The 23,847-nt window shown below is 42.0% G+C and overlaps 1 protein-coding gene and 1 pseudogene across 2 annotated transcripts in view; both read left to right on the forward strand.

The window, feature by feature from the left end:
- KIAA1217 (KIAA1217 ortholog) overlaps positions 1-23,847 on the forward strand; it is a 944,408-nt gene that overhangs the window by 203,876 nt on the left and 716,685 nt on the right. The gene's annotated exons all lie outside the window — the stretch shown is intronic.
- LOC142451746 (40S small subunit processome assembly factor 1-like) lies at positions 14,135-15,560 on the forward strand (annotated as a pseudogene).

Genomic DNA, 23,847 nt, shown 5'->3' on the forward strand with positions numbered 1-23,847 from the left:
TCCTTATTATTCTTTAGAGGTGCATAATACTCCATGGTGTGTATGTATCTCATTTTATTTATCCACTCTGCCACTGCTGGGCATTGTGATTGTTTCCATCTTTTTGCTACTATAGAAATAGCTGTGATAAACTGTGAGCGTGCATCTACATGTTCAGAATGTTTTGTTCTTTATTTCTTTGGGGGTACATACCAAACACAGAGATTGCAAGATCTTCAGATATGTGCATTCACAAACACCTTTGTTCATTTTGTTTTTCATTTGTCCTATGGACTTCTGGTTCCATTTTTTCTTCCCTACCGTTTTCTTTTGCATGGAGTGGATATTTTCTGGTGTAACATTTTAGATTCATTAATGGCATTGCCAAGGGTCCTTGAGTTAATGTACTAGTGTTTGCCATGTACCTCTCAGCTGACAAGGATCGGCTTCGGATATGCACCGAGAGAACTCCATCAGTGTATGGACGGACACATCACTCACTCCTCTACAACTTGAGTCTTACTCCTCCTTCCTCCCCCCACTACTCCCTTGGGGGCATTTTTGCCACATGTAACATCTGTTGATGCTGCAGACCCAACAAGGCATGGATGAACCATTCTTTCACGGTCTGCCATCGTGTCCTCACCCCATGGTCTCTCAGCTCCATCCCGCTTCCTGTGTGCTAGTATTATAAAATATCTTGGATGCGACGTTTCTATATGCAATAGGCTGAACAAAACTTGATGTACATATTGTTTTACATAGTTGATTTCAAAATCAGGAAAGGAGAAAGGTTTGGATAGTCTCTCTTATAATTGCTTATTGAATTTGAATTATGATCTTAGGTGACTTGCTTTTTGCCTGAAGAACTTCCTTTCATGTTTCTTGCAAGCTGGGTCTACTTGCAACAAATTGCCTTGGTTTCGTTTTTCTGGGCCTTATTTCACCTTCATTTTTGAGTGATACCTTTGCTGCATGTGAGATTTTGAGTTGAGAGTGATTGTTTCCTTTGAGAAACTTGAATATGTTAGCCCCTGCCTTTGATACCCACATGTCTTCTGAGAAGTCAGCAGGTTAATCTTATTGGGATTCCTTTTTAAATATATATTCTTTTGCGCTAATGCTTTTCAGATTTTTCTCCTTGTCTTTGACTTTCAGTATTTTTATTATGTCTCTACGAGTTTCTCTGAGCTTCTCAGAATGGAGTTTATTAAGCTTCCCTGGATACATAGGAAGTTGTTTTTCAAACTATTTGAGAAGTTTTCAGCCGTTATTTCCTGGACCCTTTCCTCTTTTATTTCCTCTGGCACTCTCATAAGACATGCTTTGGTGCATGTAAATCATCTCGCACCATTGTTGCTCTCAGTATTTCGGGTTATTGCTTTTCTTCAATACATTATAAGCTGTGTTTTACAACATTGTTTTTATTTTAAACAGTCATCTTTTCATGGAATTACAATAAGTAAAAATAATATTTTACATTTCCTGACTTTTGTTCTTTCTTTTATGTAATTCTGAGTTTCTGTCATTGTTGAGTTTTGAATTTTCCCTAGTATCACTTCCCTTTGGCATAAAGCAAATCATTTAGCTCTGTTGAAAATGTATTCTTACAGCGTCGTTCATTTCTCAATGTGTATGTGGCTCACTGGGGGTTGGAAGCATATTTTCACCAGAATTATTATTTAGTAGTTAGATTTTCCTTTTCACTCAGGTAAGGTGTTGTTTCAATGTTCTCTAGTCTCTGACAATGCTACTATTAAGAAGTCTGTAACTATTTGTGTTGTGACTCAATGATGTCCTTTGTCCTTGTGACGATTTCCTCTTTATCTTGGACGTTTCACTATGAATTGCAAAGGAGGATTGTTTGTGTTTCAGGAGCTACTTTGGGGCATTTTGAACACTTGGGAACACCAATAGTTTAATATCAAATTTGAGCAACTTTGCTCTAGTATTTCATCAAATATTTTTATGCTCTCTCTCTTTCTGTGATTCAGATTTCACATATATTAGACTATTCCATAATATTCCACAAGTCTTCGAAATCAGGTCACTTTTTATAGCAATGGTTCCTGCTTTGTTCTTCAAATTGAATAATTTATAATGATTGCGCTTTAGGTTCCCTAGTCTATTTTACATGTCCAATCTGCCGCGACTACTTCATTTAGTAAAATTTTCATTTCGATCGCTGTACTTTCCAATCCTATAAATTCCTACTTCATATGATTTTAATTCTTCTTCTGATGTTCGTCTTCAGCTGATTTATTATGACTATGCTTTTCTTATCTTCTTGAACGTAGCTATAAAAGTTGCTGTAAAATCTGCCTCCTAATTCTAACATAAGGATACTCTCAGGATTAATTTTTTTCTCTTCTGAAAATGGAAGCCATCTTTCTGTTTCTTCTCATGTGCACTGAATTCTGCTTGTGAATTGGAAATTGTAGATTCTTTTATTTCCCTGAAGGATATATATATAGTGACTGTATTTATTTAACAGTTTTATGGAAATATAATGTACGTGTCTTATAATTCAATGGTTTAAATATATTTAAAAGATTTTTAAAGAGTCATCGCAGAAATATACCTATGTGCATATATTTATAGGTTCAGTAGTCGGGTAGCAGGTGAACATTGGGCCCCCTCGCGCACACTCCCTCAATACAATAGCACCTTGCTCAGGTAAGCGGTCACTCCATGATACCCACCTTCCTGACATGATCGCTGAAGACAGATATGTACACAAACAAACATGGTGAAGAAAACTGATGGTGGCCGGCTATCAAAAAGATATAGCATCTGGGATCTTAAAGGCTTGAAGGCAAACAAGTGGTCATCTAGCTCGGAAGCAACAAAGCCCACAGCGAAGAAGCACACAAGCCTAAGTGAACACGAGGTATTGAAGGGATCAGGTAGCAGACACCAAAGAACAAAAACCATCATTGTGTGATCACCTTCCCCACATAAACGCTAAAGATGAATGTGTGCATAAGTAAGTGTGGTGAAGAAGGCTGATGTTGCCTGGCTATTGAGAGATATAGCATCTGGGGACTTAAAGGCTTGAAAGTAAACATCTAGCACAGAAGCAACAAAGCCCACATGGAAGCAGCACACCAACATGTGTGATCATGAAGGGCCGGGGGGACCAGGTTTCAAGCAACAAAGGTGGGGGAAAAATCATATCATCGTGAATGAGGGGAGTGCATGATGGGGACCCAATGCCCATCTGTAGACAACTGGACATCCCTTGCACAGGGGTAGTGGGGAGGAGATGAGTCACTCAGGGTTCAGTGTAGCAACAATGAAACTCAAAACCTTCCTCTAGTTCTTGAACACTTCCTCCTTTCCTCCCCTTCCCCCCCCAATTATCAGTTATCATGATCCCAATTCTACTTTGCAGACCTGGTTAGAACAGAGGATGCACAGCAGTGCGGTAGGGATCTGGAAACACAGGGAATCTTGGACAGATGAGCCCCTCAGGGCCAGCAGTGAGAATGGCGACGCCAGGAAGGAAGGGAGTATAGAAAGGGGGAACCAATCTCAGGGATCTACATATAACCTCCCCTTTGGGGGATGGGCAACAGGAAAGTGGGTGAGGGGAGACGCTCGGCAGTGTAAGACAGGACAGGGTAATAATTTATAAGTTATTTAAGGGTTCATGAGGGAGGGGGAGCGGGGAGGGAGGGGGAAGGAAAAAAGGAAAGTGAGCTGATTTCAGGAACCCAAGTGGAAGGCGAATTTTGAGAATGATGAGGGCGACGAATGTATAAGGGTGCTTTACTCAATTGATGTATGTATGTATTATTGTGATAAGAGTTGTATGAGCCCCAGTAAAATGAGTTATTAAAATAAAGAGTCATCACAGTGCACTTTAGATCATTTTCTTCATTATTCTGTACGTTATTATTAGCTCCCCCTTTACCCCCAACCTCCCCTGCCATAACCTAAGGAACTATTAATCTTGTTAATGTTATCTATGGATTCATGTATCGTAGATTTCACCAAAAGAAATCCTATCTAAAAATGCAACAATGACAAGAAAATAAAACACAAGATAACCTCAATCCAAGTGGAAGCAATGATAATAGAAATCAGAACAGATTTAAAATGAATCAAGAGGGAAAACAAATTATAAGGTGTTAAAATTTAACCTAACTATGTCTGCAGTAATCTGCTCTCTAATGCACTTTGAGACCAAGACTATTCACATCACTGGTCAATGTTCCTAGGACTTCAATGGAGGCTTAATCTGCATGGGGACTTGCAAGTGGATCTGGGGCTTTCCCTCTCATCTGAAGCCTTCTGCAACTGCCGTGCTCACAGTTGAAGCTCTGATACAATTCTCTCCTCTGATCTTGGATTTTATTATTTAAAATCCTGGGATCACATGGGCTGGTGTGCTGATACCTCACTTAGATGGCTGTTAACGAGAAGCCTTTCAGACCCTACACACTATTCTTTCTGGTAGGTGGACACCATCTTAATCCTTCAACATCTTATTTGCTATAGCACCCCTATCGTCAGTTATCATTAAGTATATTGAATTTGGGTCTAGCAGGCAGTTCAGCGTCGGAATGACAACTATGAACGTGTATTGCGCATCTTGAGCGCTTTGCTAGTTATAGTAAGCCTTTAACACTTTGCTTGATGGAACCTTGGGAAGCACAAGCTGTATCCTGAACTCTTTTGATGTCTCCAAACTGCCTTTCCTTTGGATCTTGGTGAGATGGGGTTTTAAATTTGAGAAGGCAGACCGAGTGGAAGGCTTACTTTAGATCATTGCCCTTTATCCATACACAGCCTTCCTAATACCTCCGCACTGTCAACATTGTAAACTGAGTCGCCACGAGGGTTTCTCCATTCTGTTGAGGCCCAAACTCCACACCCTTGAAGCAGTTTTGTTCACAATCTATCTGCTTGGCCACTAGGTCTCTACAGGAGAAGTTCTTTGAGGAGTCTTGTGTGCTGCTCCGAACACCCTGGCTTCCAGAGACTATGCACCTAGGCTTGCGGTCTCATTCCCCCCACACCCTGGCAATTCTCTTTTTTTAGGACACAGCCATGAAGCTTTCCATAGCTTAGATAACCTAAAACCTTGACCTTTGTCTCCTCCGGTCGCTAGAAATGCTGTGCTTTGCTTAGACGCCCACACCGTGTGCTGTAGTAAGGAAATTGTCCTTAGGCATCCGTCCCGGGTATTTATGAGATCTCATGAGTTTCCCATCTCTCAGGGATTGCATTCTCTTAAGCTTCCCCTTGTCCACTGCCTAAAAATATTGCCTCGTATATTTTGTCTACTTGTTTATGGAAGGACACCTGGTCCGGCTGAGGTTAAAAGTTGCAGTCCCTAAATTAGTTTCATATTTCTTTTATCTGTCTTTTTTTAACAATCAAGTGTTAGCGTTCTCTTTTTCTTAGTTTTTTGCTTGTTTTTCTGTTCTCAGCGGGATCTGTTTTGATATTTCTTAATTTAAAATAGTTTGCATTCTCTGCATTCTTACTTGCTTGAAAAATGAGAATCTACACAATAACCAATGTAAAATATGTGCTCCAGTACTTTATGAATGATAAATCATTTGCAGTGTTTACAAGGCCAGTAGGCAGAGTAGGTATCAACTGCTCTCTCTCTTTAGTTAATAAATTTTAAACGGTTCTTAGTATAAAAACTGAATTCTTATTTAATGCACAACAGGTTTTTGTTCAGATTTACAGTTAATATTTGCATACATGGATAGGAATGAATCTAACCTTGATGACAAAGATAAACAAAAATAGCAACGACCATAGATTTTGCGTGCTAGAATCTTTTATCATTTTGTTATTTGGTGTTTGGAAAGTAAATGACTTTCATTTCAAGAAACACTTAATCAAAACTAAACAATAGAGTACTGTTTTTAAATTCACTACTACCTGTTCGATTTGAAAGTGTATTTTTAAATATTGCTTGTCCTGTAAATAATTTATAAGAAGGTTTTTAAAAAAATTGACCAATATAAGTAATGCTTAGGCAAACCAGACCTTTTGAGAGATTTTCCTTTGATCTGGTGGTGTAGTGGGTTACGAACTGGGCAAGTAGCCACAAGGTTGGCAGTTCTAAACTACCAGTTGCTCTGCAGGAGAAGATGAGACTTTCTCGTCCCATTACATTTACAGTTTGGGAAATCCAGAGGGGGGCCAGTTCAAGTCTGAAAGATTCGCGCTGAGTTGGAATCTGCTTGGTGACAATTGAGTTTGGAGTTTTCTTTGGGTCTTGCTCGTGGGAATGAAATGATCACGGGTAAGCTGGAAGGCGGTTTCCAGTCTCCGGTGGCACATTTCAGAAGGCTTCTTGAGCTTTACTGTGTGTCTGGCCTTGTTGAATGAGTCACTCATCGATCACAATGTGTTCAGTGTCTCCTTGCCTCGAACCGGGTGTCTGCTGACAAACCTTGGCCCCTCGAGTAAAAGAAACATGGTAACACCTCCTTTGAACTGAACAACCTTGAACAACCACACCATACCTAATGCTGTCATAAACACACTAGGACCTGGTGGTTAAAAAAAAAAGTTCCCGTTTGTTTTTTTGTTCATTATCCAAATTACTCGTTGCTTTGTTTGTTTTTCCCCTAATTCTATAATCAACCTCCATAAGTGCTCGTGTTGCCTTAGAACCATGGTTAGGTTTCATTCCCAAAGTTAAAAAGTTACATCTGCATGAATTTCACTGACTCCACAGATTGTAAGGGGCTCTTGATATGTGTTAGTTACCTCTTACATTTCTCACCCTCATCTCACCTCGAGAGAATGATTGATGCTGCCGGGAGGGAGATGGTTGGTTCTGAGTTTTAGAGACCCGGTGCCGCCTCACAGTGCTTCCAGGGTTTGAGCTGTTGAGTGCAGCCGCAGACTCAACCCATCCCACTGGGGATCTTCCTGTGTTCCACAGCCCTCTACCTTACCAAGCAGGATGTTCTCTTTCAGGGACCTGCTCTGCTGAAGGACACCAGGCCAAGTGTGCCTGTCCTCATTCTGAAGAGCATGTCGGCTGTGTTTCCTCCAAGGCGGACGGGTTCATTTTACTGGCTGTCACGAAAGAATGAATGAGTATCTTCAGCGTTCCTCAGAAGCATCACTATCTTTATTCATCGTCCAGCTTTCCTCGTGCATGTGAATCCATTGAAAATAACATGGCTTGGGTCTTAAAAGTTATTGGGACCTTAGCCTTAAAGGCTCTCTTTTTCATTCTTAAAGTTTAACAGTTTTGTTGACATGTAATCCCCATGCAAGTCAAGAGTTGACACGTCTTTAAAGAACCGTGCAGTCATCACCACAGTCAGTTTGAAGACATTTTCTTCTGTCTTGTGCTCATTTTTCTTAGCTCCCCATTGCCCACCAACCTCCCCTGCCAGAACCCCAAGAAATGATTAATCCAGCTACTGTCCCTACATATTTACCGTATATACTCCTGTATAAGCCGAGTTTTTTAGCACAAAAAAATGTGCTGAAAAACTGGAGTTCGGCTTATACACGGGTCAGTGGTACCCCAGGGAGGTGTAACATCTCACGGTGATTGCCAGTTCTCTGCTGTTCATTTAAAGCCCCGCTGACACTGCAGGGCTTTGAATGTTTGCTTACTCACATCTAACCAATCAGAGCCGTCCTATGACGCAGACATCTCCAATTCGCAGAAGCACCCTTATTGATTCACTTACGCCAGCAGCTGAACTGGTAAGGATGTGTCTGTGGCTGCGCTCTGTCTCTCCCCTCTGGTCTCTGTGTTGATTCACATCCTGTATTTCCCACCCAAGGCTTATACACAAGTCAATCAGTTTTTATGGTTTCCCAGGTAATAATTTGGTACCTTGGCTTATACTCGGGTCGGCTTATTTTCAAGTATATACGGTAACCTATCCTGAATGCCATAGAAAGAAAATCATACAAAAACAAAAATCTGAACCAACAACAATAACAAGACAAAGAGAAAAGCTTCAGTTGGACAGAAAGCAGAAAATAATGAAAACTAGCAAAGTGTAAAATGAGTCAAAAGAGAGAACAGGAGGTAAGGTGTTCCATTTTAACCTAACTGCACCTGCATCAGTCCACTTTCCAATCCAAGGCTATGGTTAATTGCCAGAGGGGATTCACCTGAGACGTAATCCACACGGAGACTCTGCAAATTGAGTTTAGCCTTTCCCTGTCACCCATAGCCTTCCTTCTGCAAACTAGGTGCTTAGAATTTAAGTTCAAATAATGTTCCCTCTTCCAGTCTTGGATTTCCTTATTTACAGTACTTACATCATACAGGCTGACGTGTGTCTTCTGTGTGCCCTTAGTCGATGCCTCACATAAAGGGCTGCTGCTTTTAAGACAGACATGTAAAGAAAAGACCCCAGACACGATTCTACCTGCCTTCTGGGCACCGTCTAATTCATTAGCACACTCTGACACAGCCCCTGGGTCTTCAGTGATCTCGTCCTGAGGGCAAGTCTCAAGTAGGGCCGTGTCATAAGAACTCATTGTCCTTAGCTCATGGCTACCATGAAGTGCAAATTCAAGATCCACTTGCATATCCCTGGTTTAATGGGCCCCTGGCCCACTTTAGAGACCGCATTATCTTTTCGCTGGGGAATACAAATAATCCCCACGAGGCATATGGGAATCCTATCGATACTGTCATTAACTTGGTCAATATATAGACTTTCAAGCACTCTTAGAAAAGGAAAGTAGACAAGTATAGGACAGCTTTTTAGAGCAAAATACATGGATTGCTGACCTTAAGAGATCAAAAACTAGTGACTGGACAACCGTTCAGCAACTTATACAGGGAAAAGCTTTCCACAGTACTCATTCACATTAAGGCATGCCATTAAAAATCCCAGAGAACATGAAAGTAGCAAATATATTATAGTCTTGAGTGAAAATGTTGTGGAAAATGGAATTGAAAAAAATGAATTTTTTTGCCATAAGATTTTTTTCCACACGTCTTTTTTTTTTTTTTTTTTACAATGGGGACTCAAATGAAAAGGCTTTTTTTTACATGGATTTTTTGATTGTGGGTGGATGGCTGTTTATAAGACCTGGAGCATAGGAACTCTGAGAGGTCACTCTGGAATGTTGTGGCTGACCTCTCTCCATTTATAAGGAAGCAGTTGGAATCCATCTAGTCCTAAAATGGGACATTCCTGCATTCTTCAAGTAACATTTTTGAGTAGTATGTGATTAATTTGGGAGAGTGAAATATATGGACCTGCCCAGATTTCCACATAGCTAAACTTGCTATCAGGATATCTTTTAATCATCTTGTCTGGTGTCAGTAATGCCTGCTTCTAGTAACAGACATCGCAGATTAAATTGACCTTCCAGCTTACCGAATCAGAATCAGACATGTGATCTTACGACCCTATTAGCTTCCTTCACTCTCAATTTATTTAAATAAAAATGAATTATTTTTGCATTGTCATCTGAAATGGCTACCCAGGTTGTCTGACAACACTGAAAATCTCCCCGTGAGACTTCTTGGACCGATATTTCTGTTGGTATATTTGGTACTTTCTTGGCTCCAGTCTGAACCTTTTGGGCTTTAGGTAACAAGCCTCTCTAATGCCAACCAAGGCTGAGATTGAGGGAGACACTTGTGGATGTGACGAAGGATGAAGCCAGTGCAGAGGAGTGCATCCAGTCTTTTCGATGTTGAAAGAGGTCCTATTTAGGGGTTGTGTGAAACAGAGATGGAAAACCCTGGCCACTTAGAATCCTAAATTCTGTTCAACCTTTGTTGACCTGTGAGTTAGAACAGGATAAAAATTTAATTTTATACGGGAGTAGGACACATTTCAGTTCCACACACCACCAAAAAAATCTATTATAACCATATTTATATGGCTGTAATTTCCACAGCGTATTATAAAAACCATTTCTTGAAATGGTCTGACATGACATCGCACTGTGTTTAATAAAAATACATAATTTTCAAGTGGTTTAAAATAAGATTCTCTCGGGGTTCTCAACACTCCTTCTTTTTCAAGTAAAATTCTATTTTGAGGCCGGCTAATGGTGAGGGTGCAGAGAGACACTGCCAGAGCATCTGTGCTCTGGCTGCTTGCTCTGGTGCCAGTACCTCGCTGTTGCCAAGGGAGGGAAAGAAAACAGTGGCTACTCGTATTTTATTGAACAGGCTGCACATGAATTTCTACTCTACCCAGGAAAGCGGGTGCTTTATTGCAAAAAGACGACTTTCTAAACTAGAACTTGGTTCTATCTACTCCATCATGCAGAGCTCCATGCTGACATTGAAGTCAGAGTCTTTTGGGTTGAATATTCTTTTTATATATTTATAAGATATATATATATTATACCTGTGTGGTCATCAAACTATAGCCGATACCCAATTTAAGCTCTAAAACACTGTTGCCAATAAAGCTAATCAAGGGGCCATTCCCATTTTAGGGCATAGCTACTTCTTTTTTTTTTTAACATTTTATTAGGGGCTCATCCAACTCTTATCACAATCCATACATACATCAATTGTATAAAGCACATCCATACATTCCCTGCCCCAGTCATTCTCAAAGCATTTGCTCTCCACTCAAGCCCCTTACATCAGGTTCTCTTTTTTTTCTCTCCCTCCCTGCTCCCCCCTCCCTCATGTGCCGTTGGTATTTATACATTGTTATTTTGTTATATCTTGCCCTATCCGGAGTCTCCCTTCTTATTATAATTTTAACATAAATGTTTCTATCCTTATGACTAATATGATAGGTTTTGCACATGTCTGAGATTCAGAAAAATAAAATTATATACTTTGTATTTTTCATGGGTTTTCTTAGATCCACTCAACATTGCATTCATAGGTTAAATCATGTGGATGTGAATAGTTATTATGAGTTCATTTTCCGTGTTTTATATTATTTCGTCACATAACGATTGAGAAACGTCCTTATCAGTTGTGTTTTTTTTATAGGCGTTGCTGCTAGAATCTTGTTTGCTTCACACCCAGTCACGCTGTGGACAGTTGTGTCACCTTGTTCATGTGCAAGCAGTTATAAACCCAAGGAGTGCTTCCTCGTATGGCCTGTTCATTCTAACTTCACTAGAGAGTGTTGAGATTGTCCTCGTGATGTTGATGCCAGTGTGCATCCCCTGCCTTGTTCTGTGATCTCATCCTCTAGCCAGAATTTGAAATGATCAGAAGTCTTAATATCTGCCAATGGGTATAACATGCTATCTAATTGTGTTTTCAATTTGTATTTCTCTGATTACTAATGACATTTCCACATCTTTTTATATGTCTCTGTGAAGAACAGTGTGACCTTACGGTTGTGTCTGACTTACTCTGGCGTCACCCTGGGGACTGAGACTCAAACCCGTCACCAGTCACCCCTCCCATGGCATGCTGTACGTCACCGCTAGGTCGAATAATTCATTATAATGGCCACTCCAAGCTCACAGACAATACTCATAATTATGAAGGTTATTCATCTAGTCTTTTCTCTCTCTTCCTGGTGGACAACAGCTAAATTCATTTTATAATCCACGAGTGTGGTGGCTCTCAATCGAGATACTGCTGCATCCGCGAAGAGGACGGCAGTGCTGTCATCTGGTGCGGCCTGCACACAGGTGATGTTCCGCCCATTGCAAGCTGGTGTCCCACCAGATAGCCCACCGAGACCCCGCACTGACTCACTCTCAGCATTCTCTTCTCGTCAACAAAGATTAGCCATTGCATTGGCTCCTTGTCCAATTAAAGAAAGAAAGAAAAAAAACTAAACATCATATTCCAAAATTTAATTTGTGACATAGGACCAAATCTCTTTTTTTTTCAATAGTCACATGATCAACATTTATTCTAGACTTTTATTTTATTTTGCAATCTTTGTATTGGGAGCGCTCACAGAGATTGTAACACTCCATAGTGCAGTCCCATCAAGCAGGATTGGATGTCTTAAAGACGTTTGCTTCTCCCCCGAGGGCTCAAAAGAGTGTGAGTGTCCTTGCGTGTTAGGACTGGCTGTCTTGCCCATCCAGAGGGCAGAGTGGTGACACTCAAAAGACACGTGGGAGCAATTAGTCCAGTTGCCTGAGGGGCTTCACAAACATCCGTCCCCACAACTCTGAGACCAGAAGAACTAAATGGTGCCTGGCTTCCACGACCTACTGCTCTGAATGGGGTCACACTCGAAAGCTCTTCACAGAGAGGGAGGAAAATGTGGAACCAGTTACCGCCATGAAAGGCACCAGGGTTGCTTAACAGAGACTCTGGTCCTTGTTCACCCTTCAGGGTCTGGATTGAACTCACCCAAAGGGTTCAGTTTTTCAACCAAACACTAGATAAGCTGATCTATAATGGAAGTCCATGTTATCAGAGATTGATGTTGCCATTCAAGCATTTGTTGGCTACCATTAGCTTGGTAAAAAAAAAAAAACCCACCCTTTGGGTTTTAGCCTATATTTGTGTTTAAGGTGTGTCTCTTGTGAGCAACCTATTGATGGGTCTGGTTTTCTAATCCAGTCTGCTGCTACTCTGACTCTTGTCTGGTGCATTTAACCCATTGAAATCCCATGTCATTTTTTATACAGGTGGGTTTCTTGCTGTCATTCTGCTGTGTGTCTTCTGTGTTTCTTTTTTGTCTTAGAGGTTTTATTGGTTTTGTAGTTTAAAAGAAAGGTTTCCTTGGTCTCTGTTCTGTTTTCATTGTACTGTTCTCCAGGGGTTATTGATCTGTGTTGTTCTCAGGTTTGTCTTCCATTGCTGTTGATACTCTGACTATAGTCTTCCCATAGTATTTTTTTTTTTGTAATCATGGTCTTGTTTTTATAACTCCCTTTAGTTTTTCCTTGCCTGTATTTTTGCTGGGTATAAGATTTTGGGTTGATCGTTATTTATTTCAGGATTTTATACAGATCACTCCATTGTCTTCTTACCTACTTGAGTTCTGTTGAGAATCTCAGCTTGTTCTGATTGGTTTCTCTCCTATAGGGGATGTTCTTGTTTCCTTTGTGTCTCAGGACTCAGTTTCCTTTCTCTTGACACTGGAGCGTTTAGCTATGATTTGTCATGATGTGTATCTTTTGGGGATCTACCCTGTTCCTGGTTCTTTCAGCTTCAGAAAGAGTGTTTTCTCCTCCTCTCTGGTGGCGGTGAGAGTTCTCTTCCATGATGTGTGATTTTCCTTAGAGATTTTTAAATGTGTTCTTCCTCTGGCAAATCCCAATGAGATTTAGGTTGTTTCTTTGGACGTGTCCCATATAATCCTTAGGCTCTTCTTAGTTTCCTTTGCTTTTGTTGTTGTGTTGATTGTTTCTTCCATTGATTTTATTTGCAAGAATGGCTTTCAAGCTCCCCAATTTGGTTTTCTATCTGTCCAGTTTTATTACTTAGCTATTTTGCCATATTATCTAATTCTGTCATTTAATGTTTCTCTTATAGAATTCTATTTGGTGGAGGGTGTCTAGATTTTCATTTCTTTCCTCCACCCATTGAAAATTTTGACAGGCTATCCAATAAAAATGAATACATCTATAGGATTCTTGTATATTAATAACTATGAAAAGGAAAATTTATAGTATTATAATAATAAAATTTTATAATAATAATAATTATTATTTATAATAACTACCTAAAAATGAAATACTTGGGAATAAACCTAACAGAGAAATAAAAGACATGTATAAAGAAAACTATAAAACACTGATACAAGAAACCTAAAGAGACTTACATAAGTGGAATACAATATAATGTAATTGTCAATCATACAAAAACAATCTATCAATATAATACAATTCTGATCCAAACCCAGAACAACTCTTCAGAGAAATGAGCAAACACTAATCACTAACTTTATGTGAAATTCAAAGAAACCCAGTGTAAGAAAAATACTACTGGAAAAATACAGTAGGAGGTCTCTCATTCCTTGATTTTAAAACATGTGACACAACCATAATAATCAAAACAGGTTGGTAATGGAACAATGATAGATCTGTAGACCAATGGATCATAACCCAAAACCTGGAAATACAACCAAAGACTAAGATGAAAACACATTAAATAGGGGAAGAGATAATCTCGTCAACAGATGGTGCAGTAACAATGGGATCGCCACCTGAAAAAGAATAAACGTGAGCCTTATGGTACAAAAATGAAGAGGGTGCTCCAGCTGTAGACCCAGTGATGCTATGCCAGGAGATGCCAACATCAGGTGCTCTTGTCGGCTCTCAGACACTTCTGGATACTCTGCTCCTGAACCTCTATGCCTTTGGAGAGAGGGAAGATGAACCAAAACATATCAAAAAGAAAAGGGAAAACAAGAAGAGAGATTTGAGAACCACCGTAGTCTTGTCAAGGAACCAGCTCCTCCTCACAATTCTCTTGTAAGAGGCCAAAAGGAAAGTTCTTCCAGTTTCTTTAACAAACTCAAGGAACTGCATTGTTCTCCTACTGTGATCCCTCCCCGGCCACACACACACATACACACATACAAACACAGGTTTCCCTTCAGGACCAGGTGTTCATGCTGCAGTTCCTTCCTGTCCCCTGAAGAACAGCAGGGAGCTTGTAGACCTGGTAGGATTCTACAGCAGGTGGAAGAAGAAAAGAAGGAGAAGTAGAGGAAGAAGAGGAAGGAAGGAAGAAGGAAGAAAGAAAACAGAAACCGAGCCAAGATGAAAACACAAAGAGCACAACCAGTGCCCTTGAGAAAGATGCGGACATACCAGAATTTAACTTGGCTCCTCTGGAAGCCCACAGGTTTGAAATCACAGTATGTTAGTCTGGGTTGATTAGAGAAACAAATCCAGGGAGACTCATGTATGTGTGTAAGAAAGAGCTCTAAATACAAGAGCAACTGAACATTGAGAAAACATCCCAGCCCAGTCCAGATCAAGTCCATAAGTCCAATATTAGCCCCTATGTCCGATACTAATCTATAAAGTCCTCTTCAGACTCACGAAACACATGCAATGACAACAAATGCGGGAAGATCACAGGCCAGTGGGTGGGAAGACTTGTGGATCCAGTGGCAGTGGAAGCATCTCAGTGCTGGCAGAGTCTCCATGTGACTTCCCTGGCTCTAGAGGTCTGACTCCATTAACCTCTCTCCCTGTGTCTTCTCCACAGGGATTTCTCACAGGGAGTAAGCTTGTGTCCCGTCTCCAGCAAGCTATGTATCTCCTTAGGGCCTCCAAATGAGGTCATCAAGCTACGACCTGATTGACAGGTTAGACTACACCCCTCCGCTCTGAATCCTCAAATGGACACCAGATTATGTCACTGCCACACACAGGTTATGGAAGAGGAAAAGATGCTTCTGGAACAAGAACGTGCCGTTATGCTGGCACACCATAGTTTTGCCAGATTTTGCCAAAGCAAATCAAAGAACAAAAGGCAGAAAAGGAAGAAGAACAGAGAGTGGCCTAGGACACAGATGTTTTCAAGAAGAGGAACGGTCAGGAAGACAGGATTTCCCCAAAGAAGAAATGGGCGCCCTCTATCTTGTCAAATGGATGTGGTGGGACAGGTGGAAAATTTAAGAAATGGCACATTAGTGTCATTAACTCCAAACGACATCAACAAACTGAATTCTCCCAGAGTGGTTAAACGAGGAACTTTATAAACTCAAAAGAGGAATGGAAACATGACACCATGCCGAACCCCAGCCACTCTGCAACTCAGCGATGAAAAGTTGGTTCTTAATTATTTAATGTTTTACACCCTGTGCTCTTCATGTTGAAAACAATTATCAAACAGAAACAGTGTATTTGTGGTTGTTCATTATGGTGGCTAAAAGATTGGGCCAGCTGTGATTTTAGTATGAAACAAACCCACAAAAATGGCTTTTAATATTTCCCAGTAAGGATCAGTCATATTTTATGTTCACTAATTTTTAAGATCAATTTCATATTTTCTTTAAAGCCACTAAACTTAAAAAAATCATTTTATTGGGGGCTCTTACAGCTCTTATCACAATCCACACATCCATCCCATTGTGTCCACCACATTATCATTCTCAAGGCATTTTCCTTCTACTTGGGCCCTTGATAAAGAATACAATCCGAACACCCATGTTTATGGCAAAAAGATGGAACCAGTATCAAATGCCTGTCTATCCAACATGGTGTGGCATGGCCAAATTTGTCAGACATTACGCTAGTAAAGTTAGTCAATGTAACAAAAAACAAATACTGCATGAGACCACTGTCGAGAAAGGAAGACGGAAAATGGTTTTACATCAAAAGATGAAAACTTTGAAGACTGCCGGGGGAAGGGGATGGGCGTCATGGCCAGGTCGCTACTGTGGTCCCTGCTCCGGTTCCTGGCTGGCCAGCACCAGGATGACTCCGGCTACAGCTGCTAGTGTGGCATTTCGGGCACGTGGCCGGATTTGCATTCGCCTATGAAGCTTGGCATCTTGCACGCGGTCAAAAGTATGGTTTCTCTAGGAAAAAAGCAGGGCCATCACGGAGGGGGTCTGTCACGACCTTGGGGGAAGGGGAGTGGGCCTCTGGGACAGGGGGCATTCCTGCTGCTGACCGAGCTGATTGTAACGGAAATAGAGGATAGTGGCCTCTCTCACTTGACCCGATTCTAAGTATGGTCTCTCTGCCTTGCAGGGCATTGCAGCACCCGCACAAGCCAGAGCTGCCCTGGCTCACACAGACAGCAAGCTGACTTGTACACTGCCTCTGGCAGCAGCCCGGGTGCAGTGGGAGCGGCCCGAAGGGAGCGAGGGTGGGCAAGGACATCACGGGCAACGCGCAAAGGTTGGTTCATCTCTCTGAACCATGAGAAGCAGGAAGCTGGTCCTTGGACAGAATCTGGTACCGGCCTGTTCTGGTGACACCTTTTTAAATAGGACCCAAACTGCCCGTAATGAATGGGGCAGCCCTCACCCTTTTGTCTTTATGGCTCTCCCTTGTAGGTCACTTACCCCTTTTCCTGGAGATTCCTTCAGGAATCTTTCCCTTTTTTCCAAAACAGTTTGATAGGCACTTCATCCACATAACACACAACTCAGTAGTTCCATCACATTGAGAAGAGTTGTACAATCATCAACTGCCATCAATTTTAGAACATTTTCTTCCTCCTTGCACTTACTGTAGTTTGTGTGAATAGTTTCTAAACGGTGGCAAAGATATACGCAACCAAAGATTCTCCCTCTCAACAGCTTCTGCATGTAAAACCCAGTGCCGCTGTTTATACTCTTTGTGTTGTGCGATCGTTGAGAACCTTTTCGGAACGATTCCACCGCCATTAAGGTAAACTCAATGCCCCGAAGGCAGTCCTTCCTTGTCTTTCATATTGGAAAGTTCGATTCTAATATGTTGTGATGGTTTTCTTCTGGGTTATATGCTATTTGCAGTTCTTTCAGCTTCTCACATGACCTTTCCCGTCCCCCGCCCACCCACCCCCTGCTTTCATGATGCCAGGGACATTTTCCTCCAGCACCTTGTGGATAATATTCTCTTTGCTTTTTTCCCCTTTCACATTTTAGAATTCCTGTCAAGATTATGTTGTTCCCCTCAATAATGTTCCACATAATTCTTAGACTTCTTTGGATTCACCGCTGCTGCTGTTGTTAATTTTGAGGATTTTTCTTCTTGTATATTGATATCAAGAGATTTATCTTCAAGCTCACTCATTCAGCTTTCCATTGATTCCATTCTACTGGATTACTTTTGCAGTGTGATCCATTTCTAATATTTTCCTATTAATCTTCTGTATTTCAGTTGGATGTTTTTGTATGGTTTCTAATTTTTTTCACCAAAGTGCTCTTACAAGGTTTACTTAATTTTTTTTTTGCAGTCTTTTCCTCCATCTGTTAAAAGTACCTAGGAATAAATCTGAATTCTTTCCTGGTGGGTCCAATGCCTATTCGTCCTCACTGAGATGGTTTGGCTCTGTATATAATTGTGCTATTCTATCTTGATTCTTTATATAAACTGAAAGTGCCTATTTCTCAGAGCCATTGTGCTGCTTTTGTATTAGCTTCTATTTATCGATAACATGGTCATGATAACATGATAACGTGGTCATGTGGATGCACGGTGGCTCTTGCCCACAAGTTGTAGCGGCACAAGGGTGGCTGCATCCTTTGGGGTCATTTGGCTGCGTCACGTGGAGATAGTTGACTTCATCGGATACAGGGAAAAGGAATATGTAAAATAACAAAAGGCAAACAATCCCACAATCCTACTCCACATCGCCCCAAAACACGCAAGCCAGACCCAGCGGCTGCTTTCTCTGTCTTAGCCACCCATGTGCGTGCATCAAATGATCCCTCCGGATGTGCACAGGAGGGAGGTAACCTAGGGTAAGTGAGGGTGGGTCAGTGCCTTTTCGGGTCAACGGTGGTGTGTGGGAGTTAGAGATGATTTCCCCCCTCTTGATTCCTGTGTATCACCACTAGTGGTTTATCAAAAGGGGAGATGAAAAATACAGAAAGAAAAACAAAAAACCCCAAATCCAGAACTGGCTACTGATTCTCCTAGTTGCCTTTTTCTCTCAGCGTGTTCATTCTCCAACTTTCTTTTTTGTTCCTAACATGTTTCCGTAGCTCTAGCTTCTTTGCCTTTCAATATAAATGTTAGAATCGCTTTGTGAATTTCTTTAAAAAAAATAATAAAACTCATCCTTTTGTTAAGTGCATTATTACTTTCTTACAATTAAAGAATATAATAACAAAGCAATTAGCTAGAATGAGAACAAATTTGCTTCTAGATAAATCAAAGAGCTAGAGTTGGAACTTAAAAATAATAATAATAACTTTGCCCCAAATTAGAATATAATTGGCTCAAATTAATTAGAAAAGAAATGCTCAAACCATAGAAACCTGACAAAATTAAGTAATGCTTTTTGAGAAGTTTTAAAGTTATCTTCATAAAAATGTCCATCTCCACCCAAAGAGTCTAAAGAAACAAAAGCAAATGACAGAAATTTGCAAAATCTTCCCTGGAGTATACACAAGACACACAAATCTTATGGTAAGAAACTTAAATGCCCCAAATTGCAAAATGGTGAATAAAAATAAACAGTTTCCTCCAACTCATCCTCAGACAAATTTGTTTCACCTCAATTCCCTTCAAAAGTAGGGATTATAAAGAAAGAGTAAACCAAAGTGAAAGAATGGCCCAAAGGTCACACGTATGACAACAAGAATCTTCTTTAAAAATGCAAGTGCTCCGTTGCTAATTTCCTATTAAATGTGCATGTACAGATTCTTCATCATGTTACCTCTGCAGTACTCTCCCTGCCGTGGACGTGACGGTCATTGGCTTTTAATTTAGGAATTCTGGGTGAAATTGGAAAACCCTGAGGTATAATGGAGCCCTTGTTAAGGACAGGGGTAGAACGAGGTAAGGGAATTCTTATTTTACCCATTTCAGTCAAGGTTCCTTATCTAGAGCCACATGCCAAGCCTGGCCATGGGAAAGGCAAGGTCGGGTTGTTTGCTTTGTGTCCTGTTTTGCTTTTTTAAAAACGGATCCCTCATTGAGACCATTCTTGGGTCTTGACGTCCGCATGGCTCCGGGTGCCCTCCCCACAGATGGCAAGTCTTGTCAGAAGGGAATGTGCCGTAAGCTCATCTGCCACTGCCACCGATTTGGAGGTCCCACGGATAGAGCACAGATTGAGGCACCTCTGGTTCCCCAGCTGCTGTGAGAAAACAGTGCTTACCCTTTCTTCTCTGGCACCACTGGGTCACCAACTGCCATCGCCAGGGGCTGAGTCTAGTTCCCAGAGCCTTGCTTGGCGTTCGGCTCCTAACCAAACAGGAAGGTGCTTTCATGTGAGTGCGGTGCGAATTCACTTGCATCGCTGGGCTGGCTAACAACCTGCAGGCTGACTCGGGATCTGTGTTAGCAATCCACTACACTTTCATGGGGCCCAAGACCAGTTTCTTCCTTTCTTCCTCCTTTCTCGCTTTCTCTCCTCTCAATCTTCAACAAATGATTGTTGAGAGTTAATTAGGCGCTCATCCCTCTTTTAGGCTCTGGGGAAACAACAGTTATCAAAGCATGCCCTTCTTCCCCTGAAAGCAACACTCAAGGGCAACAAAAGGGAAGGGTAAGCAATGAACAAACAAGTTCATGTCAGGGAATGATGAGTGCCAGGTGGTTATGAGATGAGGCTTGGTAGAGATGCCACGCTGAATCCGTGAAGGTTTTGCACTGGAGACAGGACCATCTCTCCTAGACTGAGCTGTGTCCCTCCTCAAATCTGTGTGCACTTGGCCACCCCGTGATATTCGGTGATTTAGCAATCGAACGATGAGGTCATTTGTCAATGGTGTGGTAATGCTGTGTGACAGTTATGCTGTGGCGTGATTGGACAATTACATAATAATGCAATTGTCTCCACAAGATGATCTTAGTAACCATCCTCCGTGTGTGATGTGTTACAAATCCTGATGTCTACGTGTCCATTTCGATGTGATTTCCATGTGATTTCTGATTCCAATGTGTTCGTTGCTGTCTGGTCTCTTAGGAGAGACCAGCCCCCGGAGAAGGGCATCACGCTTGGCAAAGGAGAGAGGCAGCAAAAGAGCGGAAGGCCCGCAACGAGGATTGACGCCATGGGCGCAACAGTGGGTTCAAGTGCAAGAGCAATGGGGCGGGTAGTGCAGGGCTGGGCATATCTGGGCAGTGCTTCTTTTTGTTTTACATAGAGTTGCTGTGGGTTGAAACCACCCCGATGCCCCCTACCAACAACAACATAGGCGGGATTAGGTCCTATTGCTGATGAATGGGTTTTGTGGATTGTGCTAGCAAGGCAGTATTGGAGTGTAATGCAAGACTCTTCATCAGTCCCATCCCTCATCTGATACAAGGGGAGTTTCCCGGGGGTAGGGCTGCATCGCTCTTTATACCACAAGAGATCAAAGGGGAGAGGAACCAACAGAGAGAAAAGAACCTCAGTAGCCCCAAGAAAGAAGAGCTGGGAACAGAGCATGTCCTTTGGATCCTGGAGTCCTTGTGCTAAGAACCTTCTAGATTCAAAGGAAATTTGATGCTAAAGATCTCCAAGGGATTCCAGACCTGCAAAGTATTTCCTCTGGAGCCAACAGAAAGATGGCAACCCCCCTCCAATGTCTGTTTCTTAAAGTCATCCACTTGTGGTCTTTCTGTTACACCAGCACTGGAGGATGGAGATACCGTCAGACATCCCGAGGGAATATTCTAGGCACAGGGAATGGTTGACTCAAAGGCAGAAAGACAGGAGGGTCAGTGGCTAGGAGCCCAGGTGGCCTGTACAAGACAGGGAGTGATGGCTCAGCAATAAGAAAAGATGCTTAAGATCATGTAACTGATAAGTGAAAAGCCAGGATTCACGTCGTCTGCCTCTAAGTTCTGAGATAGTGCCATGGCTATATAACCACCTACAAGATGTTGTGGCCGATCTTATTATCTGCCGGCCTCTTGAAATGGTGATACGTCACCCCAAACAGCCTGGTGGTTTTTTTTCCCCACACAAACAGTATTGGTTTCGTAGCGTAGTGGTAACAAAGTTCCAGAAATTGAAGAATACAGGACACAAGGAATTTATTATCTTATAATTCTGGAGATTACAAGTCTGAAATGCAATTTGGAGCAGGGCCATGCTCACTCTGAAGGTTCTAGGGAAGGATCCACTCCATACCTTTCCACTAGCTTCTGTTATTGCCAGAAATCCTTGCTGTTCATTGGCTTATAAAAATACCATGCCAATACCTATCTATAGTCATACGCCATTCTCTCTCTTTATCTATTTTATCTCTTCTCTTTTTTAATAATTTATTTGCTGCTGCTATTGAGAAAATGGCTATCAGAACAGACACCGATCCAGCTTATTCTCAGATGTGCATTTGGCAAACATCAATCACATTCTTCAAATTGTGTCACCACTCCCACCTTCCTTTTTCCAAATTGTTCTTCCTCCATTGCCACAAACTTACTGCTCCCCTAAATCTCGTATCTACTCTTCTGAGTTTTGTTATCCATTTGATCTCCTGTAGAACACAATACTCAGGCAGACATTCTCATACAGAACACAACCTCAAGTCATGCGAATTGGAGTCAAGAGGACTTTAGGGATTACTTTTGGATTCAGGACCATCTCAGGACAATCGTTTCAAGGATTCATCAGCCTTTATGAATCCAGAAAGTCTGGATTCCATAAGAACTTGACATTTTCCTCTACAGTTTTCTCCCATATATCTAGGATTCTTCTACCGAACTTTTATTCAAAAATGTCTGGGAACAGTCATAGCATCATTCAGCTCTCTTCTTCCAAAAATAACAGTCATCTCACATACCTGGTATTGCTGTATCAACTGCTCCAGCCCCTTCAAACTCATCAGGGGTGCCCAGCCAGTTAGCGTTGTCAGGTGGGCACCGTAGAGATGCCCCAGCCAGTTAGTGTTGTCAGGTGGGCACAAAGAGGGCCCAGATTGCTTGCCCACCATTGCCAGATTCAGGAAGCAGGCGGCTTAAAAAGATGCTGAGTTTTACATTTGCCTCCATGGAAAAGGGGTGTGGCTGGGCTCTCGCCTCTAACGAGCATCCTCCCCTGTTCTCTGCTCTCACAGCATATATGCCGGCTGATTTTATTTTCCAGATAGGCACACATATTGGAATGAAGGACACAGACTGGAAAAACAAAGTTTTGTTTTAACAAGGATCATATATTACAGAGCTTCATACTTCTGGAGACTCTAAATCTCGAGGAGACAGGCCGGGTATGCGGGGGCTAGCCATTAATGAGAGGGCAAAGAAAGCCTGGGGAAGATTCATAACACTCAGATAAGAGTTGGGTCTTTGACTTAGGATCCTAGAGAATCTGTGCCTGGACGCCCTCGCAGGACTGTCTCTGAGACCAGCTAGCTGGGGTCAACTTAGGGCCACAGCTCCGGAGAACTTCTAGTGAAGTCTTCTAACTAGGATTCTTCTCAAGCATGTTCTATTTACATCATAAAGTCACAGCAGGTTGGCTCCTCAAGTCCCCCTCTACCATTCTGGCTGCTCACTTCCAGGATCAAGGAGTTTGCCAACCCTGCTATTATCCCATTCCATCTTGAGAGCCCTGGATGTTTGCACATGCCTTTCGGGACTCCAAACCTACCTTCAGCTGAATGGGCTGAGTTTACTTCATCTCTGCCCTCTAGAGATTCTTGTCCGTCTTTGTCATGTCAAGCACACCATCAAGTTGACTCATAACAACCCTATATACGGTTCCAAGACCGTAGACGTCAATCTTTAGGGGAGTAGACTGCCTCATCCCACCCCGCCCACCCAACCCACCCCCCAGTCCCCGGAATAGCCGGTGCATTTGACGTGTTTGCATTGTAGTTAACAGCCCAACACCGAACCCACAGCACCAGCAGGCTGCTTTAAAGGTTTTCCAGGCGTTGTCCCCATTCCCTGATGGTGTTGCTCCCCTATTGCTAGTCATGCTCTACCCAACCCTTCAACTTGCTTCAAGTACATGACTGTCAGCCCTGGACCCTTGGCACCCATGTGGCAAAGGTTTGCTCTTTTGACAGTTCCCTTGGCGCGCAGGCGCTTGCTTTAAAAAACACCATTGGTGAGTACCTGCATGGCTGCTGCTCTCCTTGGGTCCAGTGCTCACTTGATTGTGGAAAATTGTCAGCTGGGAGAACATTTGGGGCCCGTGCACACTCCTCTGTTGGCAGTTAGCCGAATGCTGGGAGTTTTTCTTCAATTGAACAGCGTCATCAGGGAGTCTTTAGGATCTGCATTTGGCATTCAATTTAGAGCTGTGCCTTCTTTTCTATTACATTTTACATAATTTCAAAATACCGTATATACTCAAGAATAAGCCGACCCGACTATCAGCCAAGGGACTTAATTTTACCACAAAAACTGCATTTAAAAATGTGCTGAGTTACAAGGATCTACATATAT

This window comes from Tenrec ecaudatus, chromosome 6, assembly GCF_050624435.1.
Source record: "Tenrec ecaudatus isolate mTenEca1 chromosome 6, mTenEca1.hap1, whole genome shotgun sequence".
Lineage (NCBI taxonomy): Eukaryota > Metazoa > Chordata > Mammalia > Afrosoricida > Tenrecidae > Tenrec > Tenrec ecaudatus.